General features: G+C 39.8%; 1 protein-coding gene across 4 annotated transcripts in view; it reads right to left on the minus strand.

Moving 5' to 3' along the window:
• The window catches only part of CERS5 (ceramide synthase 5), a 29,387-nt gene that overhangs the window by 14,589 nt on the left and 617 nt on the right, over positions 1 to 14,181 (minus strand). The gene's annotated exons all lie outside the window — the stretch shown is intronic.

Genomic DNA, 14,181 nt, shown 5'->3' on the forward strand with positions numbered 1-14,181 from the left:
ATGAGTGTACAGTGGCATTTTCCACAGGTTACATGACATTGCAATAGACTAAATGCAGGAGCTGACATGAGAATACAGCTGCCAAATACTAGAGACTTACAAAAATGTAAAATAATGCTATTCTCACTTTTTTTTGTTTTGAAAAATATTTTTCATGAAACATTCGTTATATTACCAATATAATCAATTTATTGTCATTTATAAATGAATTAATACAATTTATTTATTTATTTATTTATTTATTTATTTATTTATTTATTTATATTTTTTTAAAGATTTTTTAATTTATGTGACAGAGAAACAGCCAGTGAGAGAGGGAACACAGCAGGGGAGTGGGAGAGGAAGAAGCAGGCTCATAACAGAGGAGCCTGATGTGGAGCTCCATCCCATAACGCCGGGATCACGCCCTGAACCGAAGGCAGACGCTTAACGACTGCGCTACCCAGGCACCCCGAATTAATACAATTTAAAAAAAATTTTCCATTTTAATTTCTAAAGCAGCCCATGTTGGTAGATATTATCCATACAAACATAAATTCTCTGGGATCCTTAACAATTTTAAGAGTGTAAAAGATTCCTGACATCATAGTTTGAAAACTGCTGTGCTGGATGACACTGAGAAATCAAATTTCTCTTGTGTTTTTTTGTCCTCTCCAGGATCAATCTGTTGCCCAAGTTTTAAAATAATTTGAAAGACCAGACTTCCCTTTGCCTGCAGGTCTGAATTAGTAGGCAGTTAGTGGCCTATAATGAATGGTAAGCTACTCCTATCCACCTGCCACTCCAGGAACATGAGTCTAGTGACCCAACCTGATTATAATATATCTGTTCTGCTTTGTAGACATCATTTCATTCTGCCCTTTTCCTGCCCTCCAGATACACAGCAGCAGCTGACTGAGGTCTGGGTTAATTAAGATGAAATTACTTACTACTTTATTTTTTCATACCGAGGACAGGAGCTATACTAACAATTCTGTCTTCATGATTCACTGCAACATCACTGATGGACATGAACTATACACACATATATTTCAAAGATCAGATCAAGCTTCTCAACTGGGGTATCACGGCAAGTAATATATTTGAGCTGTATTTATCCTGAGACACTGCTCTTAGCAATCAGGCTGATACATAGGGCCTGCCCCCCTCCCCGTCCTTTTTAAAGATTTATTTATTTGTGGGGTGCCTGGGTTGGCTCAGTTGGTTAAGCGACTGCCTTCAGCTCAGGTCACGATCCTTGAGTCCCGCGTCGGGCTCCCTGCTCAGTGGGAAGTCTGCTTCTCCCTCTGAGACCCTTCCCCCCTCATGCTCTCTCAAATAAATAAATATCTTAAAAAAAAAAAGACTTATTTGAGAGAGAGAATAAGATGTTTGAATAAAGATTCTTAAGGCCAGATAAAGTCTGTTTAGAGAATTTAATCCTTAGGTACACAAGGAGCATTCGAAAATCCTCCCCCAAGACATATGTATCCCCAAGAAATGCAGAGTCCCACAAATGTAGAGTCCCACATAAAACATTCCAAAACTCCTTTCACTTTGCAACTGAATTCTTAAACCAATCACATTAAAAATTTGAGTGGCTTCTGTAGGGTGGAAAGAGGAGAAGTAAAAAAGATATTCAGGTAGCTGGAACAGCATATATTAAAGCAAAGAGATAAGAAACAAAGTATGCTTAGAGAACGATGCAATGTACAAATTCGGGGCTGGCAACAGTGGCAGGAGAAAAAGCTATACAGCCAGTTAGAGACCAGAACACAGGTGCCTTGTATGTTATGCTAAGCATGAACTTCATCCTATAGTTGATGGAGAGTCATTGGAAGGCTTTAGGCCGTGGGGGGGTGGGGAGACGAGATAAATAGATTTATATATTAATAAAGGAGTGTCATCAGTTAAAAGCCACTGTAAAAAAATTCACGGTATAAGTGATAAAGCACTGAACAAAGGCTACAGAAATGGAAAGGAAAGGACAGATTCAAGAGATGCTGAGGAGGTAAAATTAGTAGCACCTGGTGACTGAACAGATGTAGAAGGCAAAAGAAAAGAAAGAGTCAAGCGTTCCATATTTCTGGCTTGGAAAACTAAGTTGATTATGGTGTCTCAACCAAGTAGAGCATAAGATAAGAAAGCAAATTTGGGAGTGATAGATGAATTGTGTTATGCTCAATGTGAAGGGCCCATGGGACACTGAAATGGAACCGTCTAGTAGGCAAATAAACTTGGAAAGGGTCTTAAGAGAGAGAGAGACAGACAGACACACACACAGAGATCTGAGAAAGAAAAAAGAAAGACAGCAAGAGAATGAGAATATAGGTGGTAGCTGAAATTGTGGAGTGGCTGTGATTGTAGCAAGAAAGGAACACAAACTGAGAAGAAAACCAAGGTCAGGATCCTGGAAAATACTAGTGTAAAAGGTACACTTAGAGGACAGGAAGGCCAGAGGTAGAGTAGGATCAAATGAGGCAGAGATCAAGTAAGACAAGGATTTCAATATCCACTGGATTTGGCAACTTGGGAGACCTGTGCTAACCTTCACCAAAGAAATTCCAGTAGAACAGAGACTCTAGAGAGAGTAGTGAGTTACAGGAGTGGAAGACAGAAGGAGGAAGAAGAAGGAAGTGGAAATCGCTAAGATTCTTAAGCATCTTGACTAAGAGAAGGGAATCCCTTCAACTTTTGGCATCAGAATCACTCTAAAAACTAAGATCCCGGTGCTTCAGATCCATTCTCTTCCTGAAATTTCATTCTATTTACTTTTTTTTCTTTTATCTTCAGCCTCACTATTTCTTTCTTCTCATCAGAACTTAAACATGCTCAAGTTCTTCTTATCTTTGATAGCTCTCTCCCTGCCCCTCACACCCTCTGGCACTCTCCCATCTCACAACTGTGAAGTTTTTGGGAAAAGTTCTCTCCTCAAGCCTTCTCTTCTAACTCCCACTCATTCCCAGCCTTCATCCCTCTCTTATATGGCTTCTGTCCCTCCACTCCATTGGTACTGCTCTTGCCAAAGTTGTCAATGACCTCCCTACAGTGAAATCAAATGGATGCATTTCCGTCCTCCATCTTACCTGACCACTCAGCATTATTCTATGTTAGTGACCATGCCCTCCCTGATGAAATGGCTCTTTTTTCTTAGCTTCCTTACTGCATACTCCTCCTAGTTTTCTCCGTCTCTCTGGCAGTAGAACTAGACTGCTTGGTATGCACCGCTAGTTGAGTCACTTGGACATGCTACTTAACTTTCTCTGTGCTCCCTTTTCTTCACCTGTAAAATGTGGATAACTGGAATACCCACCTACTTCATAAAGTTACTATGAGGACTCAATGTTTAGCACTCAGAACAGTGCCTGGGACAAAGTACTTATTAAACACTAACTACTGATATTATCAAATACTATAAGGTTGTCATACCTCTTACCTCCTGTTGGGTTTCTTTTTCCCCTCTGCTAAAATGTGCTGTTCCTCAGAGTTCTATGCAGGTTTTCTTCTCACTCTTTACTCACTCTGGTTGATCTTACTCAAAAATACAGTAGAAGGTCTCAAAGTATAGTCTACAGACCCCAGAGGGTCTCTGAGATACTCTCTAGAGGCCCACAAAGTAAAAACTATTTTTAAAATACGTTTAAGACATTATTTGCCTTTGTTACTGTGTTGACATTTGCAATGATACTGCAAAGCAATGGAAGGTGAAACTTATAACACTTGAGAATAAATCAAGGCAGTGGCAGCAAACTAGTAGTAGTTTTTGTATTCTTCCTTGCTATGTCCTCTTAGTTGTTTTTTTTTTTTTAAGCCAGTTCACTTAAGAATGTCCTTGATGAAGAATACAAATGATTGATTTTAATCAATCTCAGCCTTTGAGTATATTTTTAAAAAGCATTCTGTGATAAAATGGGAAGTACCCAGAAAGCACTTTTGCTGCATACCAAAGTATATAGTTTTCTCAAGGAAACACACTTGTTCGACTGAGTTGTGCCCTGAAATAAATCACTTTTTTCACAGAATACCATTTGTACCTGAAAGAATGGCCAACAGACAAACCAAGGTTATCTGGATCTGTGTTTTAGGAAATATTTTCCTGAAAATGAGTAAAATAAGCCTGTCACATCCAAAAAAAACCACACGCACAAAAAACAAAAACACAAAACTGCTGCCAACGATAAAATTCAAGCTTTCAAGTGAAAATTGGAATTTTAGAGAACTTACATTCACCTTTGAGCTTGACAATTTATCAATGCTTCAAGCTTTCATGATAAGAATGGTTCTGATGAGATTAACTAATATGATTTTTTAATACTATATAAAGAAATGTATTGACATTTGGGAGATCTATATAACTCAGTGAACCTGTATTTTTCTTTTTCTTTATTGAAGTACTTTTATTTTATGTAAAACGAGTTAGCATGAAAATAGGTATCTTGGATATCTGCAGTTAAGGCAGATGACCATTCAAGAAGTTCACTTAATCCAACTTAATGAAGCCTATATCCTTCGCATACTGATGGAAACAATGCCAGCACATACCGAGGCTGTATTTTCAGATCAGACCATGCTGGTTTGAGCAGATGTGGCAAGTATGAGAACTTTTTTTTTTTTTTTAAAGATTTTATTTATTTGAGAGAGCGAGAGAGCAACAGAGGGAGAGGGAGGGGGAGAAGCAGGCTCCCCACTGAGCAGAGAGCCTGATGTGGGGCTCCATCCCAGACCCTGGGATCATGACCTGAGCTGAAGGCAGACACTTAACTGACTGAGCCACCCAGGTGCCCCAGGCATGAGAACTCTTGCCAGATTTACTCGGATGGCTCCAGTAGAGCTCCTGGTGACCCATCTTGCTCTCTTGGATGTAATGAGGCCAAGTGACCAATCCTTGATAGCCATTCAAAATTTAAGACAGACCAATGGGTTTTAACATGAATGAAAAGTTCATTGATAGGGTTTCAAATTCCATCATGCAACTAACATTTAAGAAACTACTACTTAGGGGCACCTAGGTGGCTAAGTCAGTTAAGTGTCTGGCTCTTAGTCTCAGCTCAGGTCTTGGTCTTAGGGTCATGAGTTCAAGCCCCACATTAGGCTCCACACTGGGTATGGAGCCTACTTAAAAAAAAAAAAAAGAAACTACTATTGTGTTTTGGTGTTGTATCAAAGAAAAAATACTTCTCCTTTCCAATGACATATTTGCGTGAGGCCAGCTTTTATTTATATACTTCAACCAAAACAATGTATCACAAGAGATCGAATGCAGAAGCCAGAGAGAAGAGAAGAATCCAACTATCTTCTATTAAGCTAGACATGAAAGAGATTTGCAAAAATGTAAAATCAATGCTGTTTTCTCTAAATATTTTTGAAATTACTTTTATGTTTCACATTAACATGTAACATGACTATTACTGTTACTCTTAATGAAATAATAAGTACATTTCTTAAATTTCTCAACTTTCTTTTTTAGATTTTATTTTTTTATTTGTCAGAGAGAGAGAGAGAGAACAAGCAAAAGCAGGGGGAGCAGCAGGCAGAGGGAGAAGCAGGCTCCCCACTGAGCAAGGAGCCAGATGTGGGACTTGATCCCAAGGCAGATGCTTAACTGACTGAGCCACCCAGGTGTCCCTCAACTTTATTTTCAAATACGGAAAAAACTAATAGGAATAAGGCATGCTCAATAAATTTTAAGAATGAAAAAGAATGCTGAGAACAAAAAGTGCAGAAATTACTAAATTATACTATTAATTTATGTGCTGATGACTCCCAACCATACATTATCTTGTATATCCCTTACACATATGCACCCATGTCAGTGTATTTTTCTGAGTAAATTCTTTTTTTATTTTTTAAAAAGACTTTATTTTTAAGTAATCTCTATGCCCAACATGGGGCTTGAACTCACAACCCCAATATCAAGAGTCACATGCTCTACCGACTGAGCCAGCCAGGTACCCCTTCTGAGTAAATTCTTGAGGATAGGATTTGCTATCTACAAACATATGTGCTATACACATTTGTTGTATGTATATGTGTATTCTTTGCAGTTTCTTTTGAGGACTTTTTTTAATTGGCAAATTTGTTCTTTTTTAAAAGATTTTATTTATTTATTTGTCAGAGAGAGAGCGAGCGAGCATGCACAAGCAAGGTGTTGTAGCAGCAGAGGGAGAAACAGACTCCCTGCTGAGTAGGGAGCCCGATGAGGGACTCGATCTCAGGACCCTGGACTCATGAACTGAGCCAAAGGCAGATGTTTAACTGACTGAGCCACCCAGGCGTCCCTAGCAAATTTGTTCTTAAAGCAGAAGCAGATGAAAAAGAAAAAGGCCTCTATGATATATACTATCCTAAACCATGGCAAAGCACACACTGTGGATTTATAGCAGACTATTCTTCCCTCCTTCTCCCACTTTCATCAAAGTTATCTTCACTTAGACCTGTAACAGGGCCTTAAAGCATTAAGATGACTAATACCTGAGTGATCTGATGTACCTACCAGGTGCTGGGATGAAAAGGATCAGCATCCTGCTTACATCTAACCTCACTGTGAGGGACATAAGTCTTGAGATAGTAAGAATTACATACAGTATGTATGTTAAAATGTTTCAGACAGAACAATTTTTTTTTTTTAAAGATTTTATTTATTTATTCGACAGAGATAGAGACAGCCAGTGAGAGAGGGAACACAAGCAGGGGGAGTGGGAGAGGAAGAAGCAGGCTCATAGCGGAAGAGCCTGATGTGGGGCTCGATCCCATAACGCCAGGATCACGCCCTGAGCTGAAGGCAGGCACTTAACCGCTGTGCCACCCAGGCGCCCCAGACAGAACAATTTAAGACTAAGTTGTAGCATCACTGTATAGCAGCTAGTGACTATTGTACTTGCTATAGAGCAGCTGTTCTCAAAGTGTGGCTGAAGAACAGCTGGAGGTCCCCGACACTCTCACTGTTAAAGAATTCCTCCCTTTCCAACTATATACATACATTTCTTTCATTACACATATCTTTTTAATTTTTTATTTATTTTTTTAGGGAGGCGGTTGGGTAGGGGGGAGAGAATCTTTTTTTTTTTTTTTAAAGATTTTATTTATTTTTTGACCACGAGAGAGGGAACACAAGTAGGGGGAACAGGAGAGGGAGAAACAGGCTTCCCACTGAGCAGGGAGCCTGATGCGGGGCTCGATCCCACGACTCTAGATCATGACCTGAGCCAAAGTCAGACGCTTAACAACTGAACCACCCAGGCGCCCGGAAAGAGAGAATCTTAAACTGGCTCCACGCCCAGTGCTTAACCCAGCCCAGAGCCTGACGGGTAGGGGGCTCAATCTCACAACCCTGAGATCATGACCTGAGCCAAAATCGAGAATCAGATGCTTAACTGACTGCGCCATCCAGGCACCCCGTCTTTACACATAATTTATCTTTTTTAAATGAGCAAGTGACTGCAACTTAATGTATTTGCTTAAAGTAGAAACATACAAATGTGCAAGTGCCAAGAGGTGGTAGAGAAAAAGGTTAACAAGAAACTTCCTTAAGAACTTTTTACCATCCTTTAGAGTTCAAGAAACAAGTGTTTGTTAGTGAGACATTAAGCCTATATTTTAGTTAACTATTAAAAGGAAGTGATCCCACCTCCTCCAAACTCCTGTAATAACCTTATGCATACATTTATTACACTGTATTTTAAACCGATTTTCTTGCTTTCTTCCTAAGAATAGACACCATGCCTTACTCACATTTTTATCATGGCACGAAATTTGACATCTGGCATATACTAAGCTCTCAATAAATAATTGCTGAAGAAAAAAGAAAATGGGTAGGAACTTGATTCTCAAAGGTGAAGTGTTTCAAGGAAATGTGCCCACCTGTCCTCCTGGGTGATCAGATAACCTGCCAGCTCCATGTAGGAGAAGGTCATTGATTTCTGGGGAATCAGCAGAAATTCAAGTTAATCAATTTCAGTATAACTGGAAATTTCCCCAAGAATAATTAAATATAACCACAACAACCTGATTGGGTTTGAGACCGTCTGTGCCTATTAAGTGAGACATCTTACAACTGCTGACACTATCCAAAAGCCAAAGAATACAAGGAATCCCCCCCCTTTTTTAAAGACTTTATTAATTTGACAGAGAGAGACACAGCAAGAGAGGGAACACAAGCAGGGGGAGTGGAACGGGAGAAGCAGGCTTCCCACTGACCAGCGAGCCCGATGCAGAGCTCAGTCCCAGGACCCTGAGATCATGACCTGAGCCAAAGGCAGACGCTTAACCTACTGAGCCACCCAGGCACCCCAGGAATACCCTTTTTAAGAAACTCCATAATTTTGAGAAGAGATAAAATACTGTGATTATTCTTAATGTCTTATCAGGGCTGTGCAGCACCCCATGTACATTTAACTACTTGACAAACTTTTTTGTTTACAGATCATTAACTACTCAACTAAGAAGACCTACGCAGAAAAGCAAAACTACAGACCAATGCTTGGCTAGACTGTCAATCACTCAGTGATTACTCAAAATAGCCTATAACGTCATTTATATCATCAGGAAATGATTTACATTTTAAAAACCCTATTTTTACCACAATTTCTAGAAAAACCTGTTGTTGAAAGTATGGTCCGATATACTTAGCACTGATCACCTTCTGGTCCTAAAAAATGAATCGAATGTGAATTTACTTTAAAATTCTTTTCAGTTATAAATATTTGTTTGAATTACTTATCATAAGCACTGCTCAGTAGAAATATAATACAGGCCACATATATAATTTAAAATTTTCTAACAGCCACATTCAGAAAAGGAAAAAAGAAACAGGTAAAATTAATTGATAATATACTTTGTTGAACCTGATATATTAAAAATACTATCACGTCGGGGCGCCTGGGTGGCACAGCGGTTAAGCGCCTGCCTTCGGCTCAGGGCGTGATCCCGGCGTTCTGGGATCGAGCCCCACATCAGGCTCCTCTGCTGTGAGCCTGCTTCTTCCTCTCCCACTCCCCCTACTTGTGTTCCCTCCCTCCCTGGCTGTCTCTGTTAAATAAATAAATAAATAAATAAAATCTTTAAAAAAAAATAAAAATAAAAATACTATCACGTCAATATGCAATCAATGTTAAAATTTGAGATATATTACATTCTTTTTTTTTTTTCCCTGCACTGTCTTCAAAATCCTGTGTGTATTTTACACTTAGAACACATCTAACTAACACATATCTGGACTAGTCACGTTTGAAATCCCCAAAAGCTAGTGGCTACTATACTTAATAGCATAGTTTTAGATAATTCAGAGAGAATTCTTCACATCTGGGAAAACTGTTTTTGTTTCTAGGAAAACTGATTTTTTTGGGTTTTTTTTTTTAAGTTAGAAATGATTATGGTTAACCCTTTTTGCTGTAACATTTCAATTAACTTCCCCAAAGATTAAGAAGAAGTGAGTTCAAGCACAAAGAGTCCAAAACTCAGTAAAGGGCAGGTTTTATCGGCCTAAAAGTACCTCTGGAGAGGAAGTCAGAATGAGCTATATCTCCCTTTCCACTCTATAAGAAGGGTGCAAATTTCACCTGCTTGCTTCCTCTTCGTTAATTTCTTCTTAACCCATCTAGGAGATCTTAGTTTTCTGAATCAGGAAGTGGCTAAAGCAAAAATATCTGACTTTTCTTTTCTGTGACGAATATATTGTCTCTAGGGATAAGTCAGGAACCTGACCTCAGGCATGACAGTATTCAGAGTTTTCTGCAGAGCATTAACACCCACTGCACACAAAGGGTTGGGGAAAAAAGTTTCCCCAGAGAGAGGATGAACACATAAAGCTTCTGAACACTTAAGGCTTCTGACGTCTGGAGCTTATTAAGAGGTGGATTCTTAGATAAGGGCAAGGCCATGTGACTGTCTTTTCCAATCTTGCTCTGCTGGATCTGCAAACCTGCTTTGGTTCTGTGATTTACAATCCAATAACGCCCAACAGAATACTTTTAGGGATGCAGTGGAATGGGCAGTCTCCCTCACAGCCTGTCAGCAGCTATGTCCATTTTTCCCAAAGCCTCTCTACCCTGTCTGGAGGACCCACTAATACTGGGTCACAATGCTGCGACCTGACACGCATCTGGGAGGAGGGCAGCAGGCCTGTCAAGGAGAGGAAAGAAAGTTCTTCCTCCACTTAGCGGAAGTGAGGGAAAACAAGAAAAAAAAAAAAAAAAGGCAGTATGTAGCAGAGGTAGCAAGGCTTACAAGAGGAAGATAAAATGAGTAGCGGAGAAATGTGCACACACACAAAAAAGAGTCACTACTCTTGTTGTCAGTTACACAACAGGCCAGCAAGTCAGTCTGTTCAAGTCTCCTGTGACAGAGAATGGTATTGAGAAGGCTCTTTACATACTCCAGTGAGGTTGCTTTGGAAGTAACAAGAGAGAAGAGGGGACTAGAATAATGAATGAGCAGCAAGGACAGCTCTAATCTAGCTCCTGCATAATTCACAAAATAATTTTCTTTGGCAACATAAAGCTCCTATTGCTATTGCAATACCATATTCAAAACAAATGAGCCTATATAGCTCTGATGGTGTCAATATTAAGACTCAAGTTCCTATTTGATCCCAAGAAACAAGTGCTCAAGTGACTAGATATTAAATTTCAAACAATTTTATCGTGAACTTAATATGAAAAGTTTAAAAAAAACACGTGGAAGAATTTCTTGTCCCTGTTTTGATAGGGTACAGGGTAGTGTGAATATGTGTATGGGGGGGGGTGAGAAAGAAAAAAAAGCTGTAGAAAGGTGCACAACATGCAAATATAGTATGATGAATTAACCAAAACAGAGGAATTTTAGTTTTGCCTCTCTCAGTCAAGCCAACATTTCAGGTTGAAGATCTAGATTCTGGTCACTCCTCTGGGCATCTGTGTAGATGAGGATGGACCCTTCTCAAACACTCAATAAGTATTTACTGACCACATGCTATTACTGATGCATTTTGCAAGGTGCAGGTCACCACAATACAACCACTCAGCAGAGGCCCACAGAGGAAAGCCTCCACTTTTTGGTAGGTAATCTCCTACCTGCAATTCTTCAGCAAAATAGTTAGCTAGATACAAACACTTTACTTATTATGGTCAGGTGGCTTTTCAAGTCATCCCTATCAGATGTAGTTCTCCAGGGAATGGAGGAATTAAAAAAAATATATATGCTCAGTGTGGTTGATGAAAAGGATGAGAAAGTAAGACCAAACCGTAAGTGCTATGCTTATTCTTTGGGAGATTTAAAAAAAACATTTGGGGTATATATATATAATCTCAACACCCAACTTGGGGCTCGAACCCAGAACCCCAAGATTAAGAGTCCCATGGTCTTCTGACTGAGCCACCCGGGGCCCCTATTCTTTGGGAGATTCATTTTTTTTTTTTTAAAGATTTTATTTATTTATTTGTCAGACAGAGAGAGAGAGAAAGAGCACAAGCAAAGGGAGAAGCAGGCTCCCCACTGAGCAAGGAGCCCGACATGGGACTCGATCCTAGCACCATGGGATCATGACCTGAACCGAAGCAGCTTAACCAACGGAGCCACCCAGGTGTCCCTCTTTGGGAGATTCTTAAAACAGAACAAAAAGCAATGATTTATCAAGGGGCATAGTATAAGACTCACTAAAATATGCAGAACAATTTGAAACAAAAAACTTGAAAAAAAAATAGTCTTTAAGTCAAATACATTCTATTAAATAACCAAGAATAAGATGAGCATGGTTTGCCTTCCAAATCCTAGAATACTAGGAAGAGGGGGTTAAACCTTAATCCTTGAAAGAGGGTTTAAGGAACAGGAAAAGATGGCCATATCATACAGACGAAAGAGCATGTGGCTTGGGAAAATAACCTGGATCTTAGTTCTAGTTCGTCCCCCAGGGAGTATGAAACCTCTGAAAAGCTGCAGGATGTTTCTAAGCCTTAGTTTACTGTCTATAAAAAAAAAAAAAAAAAAAAAGGCTGTGGAGTTCTAGCTCTTACAGTCTATGATTACTACATGAATCACTTCTAGAAACCAAGTAGACAGGATTTGAAAAATGAGAAAACGTAGGAAAGACAATTAACAGTACCAATATTTTCTTCTTTCCTTCCTTTCTTTTTCCTTCCTTCCTTCCTCTCTCTTTCTTTAGATTTTATTTATTTGACAGAGAGAGAACACAAGCAGGGGGAGCAGCAGAGGGAGAAGCAGGCTCCCCACTGAGCAAGGACCCTGATGTGGGACTTGATCCCAGAACCCTGGGATCACGACCTGAGCCAAAGGCAGACCCTTAACTGACTGAGCCACCCAGGCACCCCACCAATAGTACTAATACGTTTTTTACTATACTGTAAGAGTGGCTTCTACTACTTTTATGGAAGGCCAGTGTAGCAAGAGAGGAACTGATAATCCTGCAGTCAATTCAACTGCTAAATTAGTAGGTTTTATAAAAAGAAACAAAATAGCAAGACTGCTTCTAGGGTTCTAGGGTTAAAATTTCCTAAGATCAAACATGAGATGAACAAGATGCCTGACCTTACTAGCCAAGGAATATCATACTAGAATGCTTTAAGCTCAGTATCCCTATCCACCCCTACTCCCCTGACACTGGAGCACCATAGAAACATTCAGATAGAATTCCCACAGGTAAAGGATCCTTTCCAGTGGCTCTGCCAGGGGATATATAGTAAGTCTTCACAGTCATCGGAGGGAACTCTGGAAATCTGAAGATATATGCAGGTTTATATGAAATGGGTATTTACAAGCAACAAGCTATTTCCTCTTACCACTGACATGAAGAAATTTCCATGTTGGCATATATTTATATGAAAAGCAGAGAACCTTTTCCTAGGACAATTAAAATTTTCTGTCCTGAATTGTGTATTTTCCTTTTTAGTCATTATATTGTCTTTCTCTTTTTTCAGTCCTCAGATACAGTTGCCAAGGTGGAGCGTACCTGGACCTAGGATATTCCTAAGAGGGAAAAGTGGTTTGTGCCCCTACCCCAGGAATACTTAATACAATGACTATACTTTAAAAACTGCAACACTAAGTTCCCAAGGACCCAGGAAAGACATTTAGATCTTTCAGTTTCATTTGCTTCAGTTAAAAACATCTTTATTTTTGTACATGAATGTCTGACAGAGCACTTTGGTAACAATACAGAAACACTATGAATAAATGGATGAATGGCAAGCTAGCTACATACAAAAAATGCTTTATTAAGGATTAGTCAGAAATAGTAGGCAGTTTTGAAAAGTAATCCAAAACACATAATATTAATTTTTCAGAGAGTAACAGATTATTTGCAATATATTCCCATCCTAGAAAGGGCATTTCTGCTCTACATAAGGGCCAAACGAACAATAGATGTCAAAGTGCCATCCTCATTACCTGAGACCTACGTGGAAAGAAGTCTCCTTTCCTGGAGTCTGAGTAGATGGGATCAAAATCACCCACAGCGCTAAGTCCACATTATAAAATCGCCACATCAAGCGCTCTGTGAACACGGTATCTTAGCCGATACTAACCACTCACTCAAAGAAACGTGAAATCACTTTTACCAAGAACAACAGTCAGGAAAAGAACGTTGTGATTCTGCTAAACTCACTTAGAAGTTGGCTCAATACAGGTGTCCTCTTTTAAGCCCTACGGCTCTCATCCTTTCAAAATGACCACTCCTCCTTCCATCTCAGGCCTCCAAGGCCTGTTCTGCAACTAATCTGACACCTTTCCATACTTTGGAAGCCTCGGGCTCCACCACGCCTTATCCCTACCAGATTTCTACTCTCGTGCGGGCTCTGGAAGCATTTTTTGGAAATATATATATATATATATATATATATATATACACATATACATATACATATACATATATATATACACACACACACAAACACACACACACGTCCATGAACTAACAAACCAAGGCTTGGGGCCTAACCCTGTTCCCCTCAACTCTCAGAAGTGTCCTCACAAATCGCAGATTCCCAAGAACCCACTCCTTTCTCTTGGAACCGCTGGCTCTTGGGTTAACCCTTCAGCTTCCACAGCCCCAACTAGTGCTGGTTCCTGTGGCCCTTTCCTGTTTCTCGCTTCGGCTGTTCGGGCTCTCGGCCGCAGCTCCTACACAACCTGTTTCCCGTCAGTAGAATCCTTGGAGGCTGGGAGCAGGCCCAGAAGACCCCCCCCCCAGGCGACCTCCGGGATCTAAGACGG

This window comes from Ursus maritimus, unplaced genomic scaffold, assembly GCF_017311325.1.
Source record: "Ursus maritimus isolate PB19 unplaced genomic scaffold, ASM1731132v1 scaffold_26, whole genome shotgun sequence".
Lineage (NCBI taxonomy): Eukaryota > Metazoa > Chordata > Mammalia > Carnivora > Ursidae > Ursus > Ursus maritimus.